At 38.9% G+C, this 13,633-nt stretch overlaps 1 protein-coding gene across 2 annotated transcripts in view; it reads left to right on the forward strand.

Annotated features, from left to right (window-relative positions):
• Positions 1-13,319, forward strand: part of SPATA17 (spermatogenesis associated 17) — a 206,338-nt gene extending 193,019 nt beyond the window's left edge. The window contains exon 11 of one of the 2 annotated variants that reach the window (XM_025991317.2): positions 12,011-13,319. The gene's annotated coding sequence lies outside the window, so the exon portion shown is untranslated. Of the gene's footprint in view, positions 1-1,721; positions 1,851-12,010 lie in introns of those variants that run through there. The other variant, XM_072759548.1, reaches the window with a different exon arrangement.
• Positions 13,320-13,633: the final 314 nt, after the last annotated feature.

Below are 13,633 nucleotides of genomic sequence, written 5' to 3' on the forward strand. Positions count from 1 at the left end.
GGGGGTTAATCTCACAGACGTGGCTGACCACCTTTGTGGCTGAAGTTAGTGTCCAGCCCCTTCAGGGGTAACCTGAGAGCACATGGGCCAAATGCCCCTCCATGAATCACATTGTTAACAAAGGTTCTGCTATGGCCCAGGCTTATCGGGAAGGATAGTCCAAGGACTTACATGTTACCCCTCAGGAGTCTGGCAAGGCCCCCACATTTCTTTGAGGTGCGCAGAGTGTGGACAATGCTGAGGTAATCCTTCATTGTTGATCATTTGACCTCTGTCTGTGCCTAGTTGTTTTCATCTATAGACTAAGGTGAAGGCAAGACAAACAAAGATGATTCCTAGCTCTCAAATGCTACACTGATTTAAATTTCTAGTTAAGCAGCACAGAAGTAGAGTAAGATTTAAGGACCATTCTAATTCAACAGTTTAAAAAGCATCAGTGTACAAAGCAAGGATAATTTTTATATATTTCTTACAATTAGATAATAGTTCTCTTTATCTTTACATTCAGCTGGTAAAGACAAGTGGTGGTGTTCTTGCCACACTCCCTGATGGCCCTTCCACCCTGCTTAGAATATCCACCCAAATCTCTGGAAAATGAGTGCCTCTCAAGAGACTTTGAAGATTAGTTCAGGCTAATTGCTGTTGGATAAGTAGTGTTTAGCAGCTGTTTAATTTTTTTTTTTTTTTAAGGAAGATGGGTTTATTTTGCAGCAAGAAGAATTTAGGTTCAATTTAAGGACAATTTGCTAACTGTGAACATAAGAAACTAAAATGTTACTAAGGTTTAGGGAGTCTCCAAGCCTAGAAAAAAACAGAAAGTGTACTCCTTTATTTTTCTGGATAGTTCGAGTTTAGATATGAACTCACAAAAATGCTGGGTTTTTGTTGTAATACTCCTAAAATCAGAAGATAAGCCACAACCAAAATAAACTCAGCAGATTAGGCTGCAAAAGCAAACTAGAATGTTTTAGTAGACAGAACATTTTAATTGCACACTTCAGTTAAGTTTCAGATTGAGGGTGGATTTTAGAGTATTATACTAAAGTTATTTGGGATGAATGCTAGGACATAGTCATGTTTTGAGCTGGTATTCCAGCTCTCTGCAGGAGCAAGCTTCTGCCCACAGGAAGCCAAAATGAGTTTGAAAGCCATCACTGCCATGCCCTTAGAGAAAGATTTTCTACTCAAAGAGCAAGACAGTCAGTCCCTAGTTGAGCAGCTAAATTTGACTCAGCATTAGGCAAGGCCAATTAGCATCTACTACCTGCCATCTGCTTCCAGCCAATTGGTATTTCCTTCACTGGTTTTATAGAATGGCATCTTTACAAATGGTATAGGAGGCCATCATAGGAAGTCATTACTCCAGAGTAGACTGGGAGAGTATATCATTAAACATCACCATGGAAAGAGAGATGTAATGGCCAGTTTGTGTAATTCTAGACCAATCCCAATCAGTTAAGAGCTCATTTACTATAAAAATGAGAGAATGACACAGACTCTAACCAGGGAAGAATTGCTCTTAGTCTAAGTAAAATTAGCATTAAAACTCACTAAAACTTAAAAAATAAAAAACAAAACAACTTACTAAAACTGAAGTTCAAGACTCAAATCAGATCATCAAGGATGCATGGAGTTAGAAATGGTAAAAGTATATTAATATGAGCTAGTTGAAGATTTTGAGAAGTTGACAACTGCTACAGACAATGTTTGTGTCCCCCCAGATTCATATTTGAAACATATTCCCCCATGGGATGGTATTTGGATGTGGTGCCTTTGGAGGATTAATACCCTTCTAGAAGGAATCCCAGAGTGCTCCTTCATTCCTTCAGCCACATGAGGACACAGCCAGAAGATAGTTTTCTATGAACCAGGACCAAGGCCCTCATCAGACACTGAATTTCCCACTGCCTTGTTCATGGACTTCCCAGCCTCCAGAACCATGAGAAAGTAGTGTTTTTGTTGTTTAAACCACCCAGTATATGGTATTTTTGTTATAGCAGTCCAAAAGGACTTAGCACCCTACCGAAGTAGATAAATGAAATAAATATAATGGTCCGATGATCATAAAAATTTCCTAAGTTACCTTTACCTTATGTGTTCTCTGTATTGTACCTGGAAGCCTGTTAGAGATGCAAAATCAGGCCCCCGGTTACACCTACAGGATAGAATCTGCATTTTCACAAGATCCCTGGGTGACTCATGCCCATTCAAGTTTTAGAAGTGCTGCTTGCCAACCTGGCAAGCTGCCTATTTTTGTAAATTAGGTTTTATGAGTCAAACTTTTTCAGTTACGTATTGTCTAAAGCTGCTTTTGCAGGACAGTTGCAGAGACCAGTACTTATGACAGAGACTGTATTTTCCACAAAGCCTAAATATTTACTATCCAGCCCTTTACAGAAAAGACTTGCTTGTTTCCTGGATTTGTTGAGATAAGGAAACTGCCCTTTATTATCTACAATAGCATAGGCTTTTAGATGTATGCTTTTTGTACCTTTTACTTTCAATTTTCATAATAATCACTTTTGCAGATAAAAGTAAACAGTTTGTTCAAGATGCTATACCTAATTAGAAATAGAACCAGAACTCAAATCTAGGTAGATCTGACTCCAAGGACCATGATCTTTTCACAATGCACCATGACTTGCCCTCTAGGAAGTTGGGACACTTGGTGCTTTGCTTATCCAGGAGTTAATTAGCCTTGGAATAGAGAATTAATGTTTCCCAGACTCATATATGATAGAATTGTTGCAAAAAGTCAAGTTCCTAACCTATACAGAGAAATCTCCCTGCCGTGCAGATGAATAGATGGCATATATACTTGAGAAACCACATCAAGGACAGAAAGACACTTGGAGAGTTTCTAGAATCAGAGTTCAAGTGGTCCCTGCAGTAATAGACATCCCTGGTCCACTGCAGTGGCCAGAGCCCCACTTTTCCAGTTTCTAATGAAGATTAGAGCCTGTTTCACCTTGAGAAGTTCCCTATTTTCATATTCCAGTGACATATTTTAATATCAACTTTGTATTTAAGAGAAGGTCCCCAGTTGTGAGAAGAGTCACACTTATTCATCATACTAGAAATAAGTTAGTCTATTAGGGTCCCTGCCTTCCAGAAACTAACAATACAATCAGTTGAAAAATAAGGAAAAGGGTTAAAACTAAGAGCTAGTTCTTTGAAAAAGATGAACAAAAATCAGAATAGAAGGAACTAGTAAGGAGGTTGAATCAGTAATCAAAAATCTCCTAATAAGCAAAAGTTCAGAACTAGATGGCTCCACTGAATTCTATCAAATATTCAAAGATTTAATACCTGTCCTTCTCAAACTCTTCCAAAAAAATTGAATAGGAGGGTACACTAACAAACTTACTCTACAAGACCAGGATTACCCAGATACTAAAACCAGACATAGGTAACACACACACACACACACACACACACACACACAGAATGGGAGAGGGGAGAAGAGGGAAGAAGGAAGGAAGGAAGGAAGGGAGGAAGGAAGGAAGGAAGGAAGGAAGGGAGGAAGGAAGGGAGGAAGGAAAAGGAGAAAGAAACAAAGAAAAAGAAAGAAGAAAGAAAGAAAGAAGAAAGAACGAAAAAAAATTACAGACCAATATCCCTGATAAATATAGATTAAAAAATCCTCAACAAAACCAAATTCAACAATACATTAAAAGGGTCTTATACCATGATCAAGTAAGATTTATTCTAGGATGCAAGGATGGTTCACCATCTGCAAATCAATCAATATGATATGCCACATTAACAAAATGAAAGATAAAAATCATGCAATCATCTGGATAAATGCAGAAAACGCATTTGACAAGATATAACAGGTATTTATGATTTTTAAAAAAATTCCACCAAAGTAGATATTGAGGAACATACCTCAACATAATAAAGGCCATGTATTATATACCATACTCAATGGTGAAAAGCTGAAACTTTTCTTCTAAGATTAGGAACAAGACAAGGATGTCCACTCTCAGCATTTTTATTCAAAATAGTATTGGAAATCCTAGCCATAGAAGTTAGACAAGGACAAAAATTAAATAAAAAGCATCCAAATTAGGACAAAGTAAAACTGTCATTATTTGAAGATGACTTGATCTATATATGGGAAACCTTAAACCAAAAACACTGTTAGAACTAATAAATGAGGGATCCCTGGGTGGCGCAGCAGTTTGGCGCCTGCCTTTGGCCCAGGGCGCGATCCTGGGGACCCGGGATCGAGTCCCACGTCAGGCTCCTGGTGCATGGAGCCTGCTTCTCCCTCTGCCTGTGTTTCTGCCTCTCTCTCTGTGTGTGTGTGACTATCATAAGTAAATAAAAATTAAAAAAAAAGAACTAATAAATGAATTCAATGAAGTTGTAAGATGCAAAATAAATATGCAAAAACATGTGGCATTTCTATACACTAATAACAAACTATCAGAAAGAGAAATCAAGAAAAAAAAGACCATTTACAATTGCATCAAAAAGAATAAAATACCAACCAAGAGGGTGTAACCAAGGGTTTAACCAAGACCTGTATACTGAAAACTATCAGACACTGACAAAAGAAATCGAAGAAGACACAAATAAATGGAAAGATATCTGGTGCTCATGGATTGGAAGAATTAATCTTGTTAAAATGGGGGCAGCCCGGTGGCTCAGCGGTTTAGCGCCACCTTCAGTCCAGGGCATGATCCTGGAGACCCAGGATCAAGTCCCATGTCGGGCTCCCTGAATGGAGCCTCCTCGCTCTGCCTGTGTCTCTGGCTCTCTCTCTCCCTGTGTCTCTCATGAGTAAATAAAAATCTTTAAAATATATATATATACATTGTTAAAATGGGGATACTACCCAAATTAATTTACAGATTCAATGCATTCCCTATCAAAATCCCAGTTGCATTTTCCACAGAACTAGAACAAACAATTCTAAGGAACTACAAAAACCCTAAATAGCCTAGGCAATCTTGAGAAGAACAAAACCAGAGATGCCAGGATCTGATTTCAAACTATACTACAAATTATAGTAATTAAAACAGTATGAAAAAAAAAAAAAAACAGTATGGTATGGGGTTAAAAGCAGACATGTATATCAATGGAACAGAATAGAGAGCCCAGAAATGAGCCCATGCATATAAGTTCAAATAACCTACAACAGGGCAGCCCCGGTGGTGCAGCAGTTTAGCACCGCCTGCAGCCCGGGGCGTGATCCTGGAGACCCAGGATGCATCCTCCATCCTCCATCCATTCCTCCAGGATAGAGGCTCCTCCCTGCATGGAGCCTGCTTCTCCTTCTGCCTATGTCTCTGCTTCTCTCTCTCTCTCTTTCTCTCTCTGTCACTCATGAATAAATAAATAAAATCTTTAAAAAAGATAATCAACAAAGGAAGCAAGAATATACAATGGAGACGGGACAGTCTCTTCGATAAAAGGTGTTAAGAAAACTGGGCAGCTCCATGCGAAATAATGAAACTGGAGCACTGTCTTTTACCATATACAATAATTAACTCAAAATGGATTAAAGACTTGAATGTAAGACCTGAAACAATAAAATTCCTAGAAGAAAACAAGGCAGTAACTCCTTGACATCAGTCTTAGGCAATATTTTTTGGATTTGACTCCAAAGGCAAAGACATCACAAGTAAAAATAGACAAATGGGGCCACCTCAAACCAAAAAGCTTCTGCACAGCAAAGGAAACTCAACAAAATGATAAGACAGCCCCCTGAATGGAAGATGATGTTGGCAAATCCTGTATCCGATAAGGGTGATAGCCAAAATATATAAAGGAGTCGTACAACTCAGTAACCAAAAACAAAACAAAATAAACCCCAAAACAAAAGAATCTGGATAAAAAACAGGAAGAGAATGTTTACAGACATTTTTCTAAAGATGTCCAGATGGCCAACAGACACATGAAAAGATACTTGACCTCATTAATCATCAGGGAAATGCATGTCAAAACCACAACGAAATATGACCCCCCCCTGTCAAAATGGCTATCATCAAAACTACTGGAAATGACAGGTATTGGTGAGGATGTGGAGAAAAGGAAGCACACACTATTGGTGGTGCAACTACTATGGAAAATCATATGGAGGTTCCTCAAAAAATTAAAAATAGAACTACCTGCCTTTCTACTTCTGGGTGCCTGAAGAAGACAAAAACACTAATTTGAAAAAGATATATGCACCCCTATGTTCTTTGCAGTCTAGATACTACTCAGCCATAAAAAATAATAAAATCTTGCTACTTGCAACAACATGGATGGTCCTCAGGGTATTATGCTAATGTAGTAAGTCAGACAGAGAAAAACAAATGCTGTATCATTTCACTTAAAAGTGGAATCTAAAAAACAAAGCAAACAAATGAACAAAACAAAATAAAACCCAGACTCATAGATAACAGAGGGAACAGAGTGGTGATTGTGAGAGGGAAGAGGTTTGGGGGGTAAAGGAGGGCAGTGGGTAAAATGGGTGAAGGGGATCAAGAGGTACAAACTTCTAGTTATAAAATAAGTAAATCATGGGGATGTGATGTACAGCATGAAAAATGCCATAAATAATACTGTATTAGCTTTTTATGATGACAGTAACAGGACTTATTGGGGTGATCAATATGTAACGTATACAAATGTCAAGTCACTATGCTGTACACCTGAAACTAATATGATCCTGTACGTCAATCACACTTCAATAATAATGAAGAAAAAATAAAAAGGTTAAAATGAAAAGCAGTAAACACTACCTATGAACCTAGAGTCTGAGTTGGCCTGAGTAACTAGAAGTGCACGCACACAGCTAGTAGAAATTTTGTTTTAACATTTTGGTCCTGGTATCTTTCCTCCATCCTTGTTTATTTTCTAGCTCTCTTTACTTGGCCTCAGTACCTCATTTAATCTAGATATATTGACCTTCCATGTTTAGAAGTAGTACTCATTATTTTCCCTTTCCTTTCTTCTCTCTCTTCTTTTAAGAAGTTCAAGTTAAGTGTGAGAAAATGGGTTAAAAGTAGCTTGAGAATTGTAATAAGGTTCCCCTTTGTTCCCCATTGTTTCCTGTGCTGCTGATTTTAGTCATTCTGACTGGTGCAAGGTGATATCTCATTGTAGTTTTGATTTGTATTTCCCCGATCGTGACTGATGTTGAACATCATTTCATGTGTCTGTTGACCATCTGTATGTCTTCTTTGGAAAAATGTCTATTCATGTCTTCTGTTCATCGCATTACAGAGCAAATTATGCAAAAAAATCATTTGGCTATTTAGGTCATCTTATTTTTTAGAGTATAAAGTAGTAAATACCCATAGACCATATTTCATATTTTTTGAAATCTCCTGAAGTTCCCTGCATGCAGAGTGCTTCTCCAAATCCTGAACTTCAAATAGTAGCCCTCCCAACTACAGCAATTTGTATTGTTCTTGTTGTTTTCTCACTCTAAATGTGACTCTAAGCCTCCTACCAAGACTACAAGCCCCTCAAAGCTAAGTATGTTACTAGTGTAAGTATCCCCCTTTAATATTTGCCGGGCCTCAAATAAAATTCAAGACTTGATTTTTGGTCAAGAGGGTGGGATCATATGTTACTCTGCTTCTGGCAGCTAACATAGTGCCCTCTATATAATAAACACTGAAGAAACATTTGTTGTATAATCCCTTTGCAAAAAAATTAATAATAAAAGTATAGTCCAAAAAAATCAGAAATACCGGAAACTTCACTAGAGGTGCACTAAAAGAAATGTGACCTTTGAAAAGAAAATGGCCTATAGAACAGGACTTCTAGCCCCAATGGAGATAGATAGCACATTTATGGCTAGCCATCATTCTTCAACCCACACATGTCCTGCTGCTCTTTGGAGGTCATGTCGGATCAGATCTACCATCGCATCACGGTTTATGAATATATATTATATGTTAATCACCAATATACAGGGGAAAAAAAGAAGAACAGAAAGGTGAGGGAGAGAGAGAAGGAGACGAAGGAAGGAAGGGAGGAAGGAAGGGAGGAAGGGAGGAAGGGAGGGAAGGAAGAAAAGGAGAGAGGAAGGAGGGAAAGCAAGCTTTATTCCAAACAATGTTGACATTAACTTGGGTTCATGACTTCTTCCAAAAACCAACCATTTTGAGCTTTGAGCAGTCAAATGGTAGCCTGAACTTAAAATTGGGATAAAAAATTGATGGGCTTTGATTCTCTTGTACCTTTTTACCTGAGAGTCAGAAGAGGGCTTTGCACAAGATTTCACTGTGAAGAAAGGATCTGGATGGGAAAAAAACACCAAAAAAAGTCTGTTCTTCCTGACATGAGCAGTACCAGCAAGTCTATTGCTCTAAATATTTGGCAACCACCACAAATGAAAGTCAAATCCTCCTGTTTATCATTGGAGACATTTACTAAAGGACCATTTATTGTGAAAGCTTGTATAGTGTGAAACTACCCATATCCTCTGCCTTCGAAAAATTACTTTAGGAAATATCTTTTTTTTTTTTTTACATTCAAGAGGTATTTATTGAGTCTACTATGCTGGGCATTGTTCTTCAAGCTGGGGATATGGTACAGATGAAAGTAAACCCAAACTCCTGATTTCACAGAACTCACATTTTAGTGGGAGAGAGACCACAAGGAATAAGTAAAATGAACAGTGTGGGAGGGGGTGCTCAATAGTAGAGGTACAGGGGAAGGGCTAGACTGTGATGTAGGGCAGTCAAGGAAGGTCTGCCTGAGAATTTGGCTGCCCAGAGCCTACCATCTAAGTCCTTCCAGTGGAGATGACAATTCCAGAATGGCACTGAGCTTCTCTGCTCCACAAATACAACAGAAAAAGTACGAACAGCTAGGGATGGAGGGCAGCACACCAGCCATTAGCACTGTGTGTTAGTGTCAGCCAGGGTGTTAGCCAAAGGAACGAGTGTCCCTGTCAGGCAGGCACTTAATTATGATGGTGTCATAGAGGAAGCGAGGTTGAAGGAGCTCCTTGAAGAAGAGAAGGCTGATGTAATCTGACCACATTGTAGAGTTTCTCTGGAATAACAATTGTCTTGGGACAAACAGAATGTTCTTTCCATGGAATATATTAGTTGAAACTCCTCAAAAGGCAGCAAAGTAAGTGCATACTCACCGGTTCACCCTCTTCCTGGCCACCCAGGCCCTCGTTCTCCGTGCGCAGCTCACTCCCTCCGTGCGGCCCCACTCAAGGGCCTTGGGGAAGCTAAGCAGAACTCCTTTTGTGGCAGGCCCCATGCTTTCTGGTCCAGTCCCATGCTTTCTGGTCGGGGAAGGCAGAAGTAAGGCACAAATACCAGAGAAGCTAAGCAAGAGGTTAAGAAATAATACAAACACCTTGTTATGTCAGGTCCTCTCCATTTTCATTCTGCAAAGCCAAGAGGGGGCACAAAGATTTTCCCCCTTTATTTATTTTACAACAAAATATAATCTCCATTATAAGCTGGTACTAGCTGGGTGCCACTCCTGTTTCCTACTGCTGTGAAGCACATATGGCTGTGTGGCCAGGACCCCACAAATCATCCAGTAAGTTCATTTTTATTAGTAGCTTCTGCTTAATTAAGAGATGCACCATGCTCCATCAATCAGCTTCTGTGCATTCCAGTCATCCCCAGTCACTCCACCACTAATAGATGTACTTCTGCTGTAGGAAAAAGAAAAGACGCAGGGCATCCTGGCTCCAGAAGCCAGGGGGGTAACGTCTGACAGCTGGAGCAGTTCTTTAACATGAGACCGTGACTACAGAGGCAGGTAGTGGGTGACACCCTGAGTGTCTTTACCCTTCAAATATGTGAACTTTGAGGCGTTGAACCACATGCTTGTGAGATATACAGCGCTTTAACATATTAGATCCTCAATTGCATGCAATAGAGTGAACTATAGTTTTCATTATTTAGAAAAAAAATTTTTAATGCAAAGTATGTGGAATCCCATGAGGCAGAGTAGATGGACAAGAATGGGATTGGCAGAGATATTTGTTTAACACTTTTGCCCTTATGTAGACACCTTATTCAAGATAAGGCTCTACATCAAAACTACTTTATAGCATCTTTTGCCTGAGTTGGTTTCCAGAAACTTCCCAAGTAGAGTCCATCTTCATTATTCATGGATTCTGTATTTGTGAATTCACCTACTGCTAAAATCTATCTGTAACCCCCAAATCAGTGCTCCCAGCTCTCTCAGTCTCATTTGTGGACATGCTTGGAGTAGTGAAACATGCGGGTTGCCCTTCCCAGCCAAGGTAGAGCAAGGTGAAGTTCCCCCTTGGCTCAGCTCCCATGCAGAGTTGAGAGAGGCAGGTCTGACTGGAGAGGGTGGTGCGGTGCAAGGAGGCCTCACTCTGTTGCCAGTTGGCCCAGAGAGTTGGAAGTGCAGCTCTGGTACTTGTCAGTGCAACCCTTCCATCAAATACTTAAGGTTTGGGAACTTCCTTTTTTCTTGTGTAAAATAAAATAAAATCTAGCAGAATGAGTTGTTTTTAGTATTTAAGATTATAAACTATGTGAGGTATATATGTATATGTACAGATTGCCCCCTGGGAGCAGTGGTTCAGTATTTGCTCATTCAGCATCTGTGATGACTTTTTGGAACATAACTACCATAAACAATGAGAATTGACTGGAATATCTTCCCCACTGGTGAAAAAGATTTGCAAAAAAAAATTATTTATATAAAAAGTCATATTGATGAAGAAATGTTTTTTTAAAAGAGTTTATTTATATATTCATTTACTTCAGAGAGAGAGATAGAGGGAGAGGGAGAGAGAGCACCAACAGGGGGAGGGGCATCAGGAGAAGCAGACTTCCCAATGAGCAGGGAGCCGGACACAGGGCTCCATCCCAAGACCCCGAGACCATGACCCAAACCAAAGGCAGACGCTTAACCAACTGAGCCACCCTGGTGTCCCAATAGGGAAATATTTATTGAAACTAATTTTATAAGAAAACAATATAACTTAAACATTGGCAAAACCCAGACACTGCCCCAAAGAAGATACAGTGATGGCAAGTGAAAATAATAAAGCTGGCAAATGAAATGATGCTCAACATCATTTGTCATTAGATAAATGCAAACTAAAACCACAGTGGAATACTACGACATACCTCTTAGAAACATTAGGATCATAGAAAGTGACAATACCAAATGCTGACAAGAATGAAGATCAACAGAAACTCTCATTCCTTGCTTCTGGGAATGCAAAATGGTACTGCTGCTCTGGAAGTCAGTTTGGCAGCTTCTTATATAAATATGTACTTAACATATGACCCAACGATCCCATTCCCAAGTGAATTGAATTTATCTCCAAGTAAGTATATCCACCCAAATGAGTGGAAAACGTGTCTACACCAAAACCTGTATGTGAATGCTTCCTGTAATTTGATTCCTAATCACCAAAATTGGAAAATAACCAAGATGTCTTTTAACAAGTGAATGGATAGCACATCCGTATAACGGAGTACTACTCAGCAATAAAAAAGATTAGTTACCTAATTCATGCAACAATGTGGAAGACTCTTAAATGCATTTTGCTGAGTGAAAGAAAGTAGAACCAAAATGGTATAGAGTGGGTAATTGGTTCTATTTATGTGACATTAGAGAAAAGGGAAAATTGTAGGGATGGGAGCAAATCAGTGGTTTCTGGGAAATGGAGGAAGAAGAGAGATTAAATATAAAGCAGTCACACAGGGGAATCTTACGGTGATAGAACTCTTTTGTGCTCTCTTGTGCTGTGTAGGTGGTTGCATAACTATGAATTTATTAAAACCCGCAGAACTGTATGTAAAAAAGAGTAACCTGTGTATGAGTTAAAAAAAAATCAACTAAAATGTTGGAGATCCTACAATAGAATGAAGATTGTACTTGATTTCATTATAATAATATGGCACAATAAAAGGATTGGGGAAAAGGAGTCAATATAATTAACTTTGGAAAAATGGTGTTTTGACTGCACACTGTAAACATAAAGAAGGAAAACTGTGAATAAACAAAGTGACTCTGGATGATAATTTTTTTTTTCTCATAGGGGCATGCTTTTATCAATCTGGAATTAATCTACATGTATACTCAAGCTGTTTAAATAAATTGGAAATGATGGAAGCCAGCTTTTTCGATGTTAAAGAAACAAGTTACAAATAAGCAGGCACAAGTGGGGGAAAGCTTAGAATAACACCTGTGTGGTGGCTTAGAGGTGGAGATACAGGTATGATTTATGTTAACATACATATACATAGATAAATACAGAAATTGAGCTAGGTGTTTATACATGGACCATTTTAGCCCTTCTCCTGAGATGGCCTAGAAGCAATGATACGTTGGTAGCCCTGAGCACTCCCAGTGCCCAGGGCTTGGTTTTTTAAACATTCTCGAACAACAGGAACGAGGTATCCTTGGAAAAATAGATGGTTCTATGCTTGAGCCAAAGAAATACAAGAGCATCCTGTAGAACTGTAGTGTTGTAGTGACAAAAGCAAAGGGAGTGCTGGAAAAAACCAAGGGGAGATCATGGCAAAAGAATATAGGGATCAACCTCTGAAAGAATCCCGAGGTGCCCCAACTAGGATGATTGGAGGGACCAAGTAATAATGACAGTAATGGACTATAATCCAAAAAATAATGCATAGATACGACATAAATATGTAAATGGAGAAGAACAAACAATTTTTGTTATAGAAGAATCTGGAATAATATAGGAAATAGATATTTCCTCCTCTAGGAGATGAAGCTTAATTCCCTTACCCTGTGTCAGCCGGACTTAATGACTCACTTCCAAAGGATAGAATATGCAAAGGGAAACTAGTAACTTTATAGTGTAGAAAGCTGGCACCACTATAACCAGATAATCAAGATTAATATCACTTGGAATAAATTATATTGATTTCATGTGCTCTCTGATACGATGTGTACTTTACATCTCTATTATTTTTCCCCAAAACTTATGAGCCCATTATAAAATAAAATGGAGAGGTGTTCTGTAAAGCTTCTGACCAGCAGCCTTCTAAGATGTCAAAGGGATGGAAAAGGGCGAAGAAACAATCACAGATTAGAGGAAAACAACGGAGACATGATGCAGTGTGGGATCCTGAATTGGATCTTGGCGTAGAAAAAGGACCTTCATGGAAAAACTGGGGAATTCGAATGGTCTGTAGCTTAGTGGTGTTGTGTCAGTGTTAATGTCTTAGTTTTAGCAAGTGCAGTGCAATTATGTCAAATATTACATTAGACAAAGCTGGGTGATCCAGGAATTTTCTGCACTATCTTGGTGACTGTTCTGACAATCTGAAAAGTGTTCCAAGATAATAAAAAAATGAAAACATACATACATAATAAACAAATTGTATAAGATGTTATTTAAAATAATCCATGGAGAATGGGAAGAAATGACATATGAGAATGTAAATATAATTAAAACTTTCACAACTGTACAAGCCACAGGTAATTCTTCCCAGCCTCTTGAGCATCAGTATGGTTCCAAAAAATAGAAATAATGAAGGTCAACAAAACCAAGGGTGCTTCAGAAGCTGGAAACGAACTCTGAAACTCGAAATTCAGCAGTCCTGCTTTGGCTTGGCTGTCTTTGACCTGCCTGCCTCCCAAGTACTGTTTATACGCAGAATAATTACCGTGCTTATCTTATGGAGTTCGAGGT

This window comes from Vulpes vulpes, chromosome 5 (assembly GCF_048418805.1).
Source record: "Vulpes vulpes isolate BD-2025 chromosome 5, VulVul3, whole genome shotgun sequence".
Classification (NCBI taxonomy): domain Eukaryota; kingdom Metazoa; phylum Chordata; class Mammalia; order Carnivora; family Canidae; genus Vulpes; species Vulpes vulpes.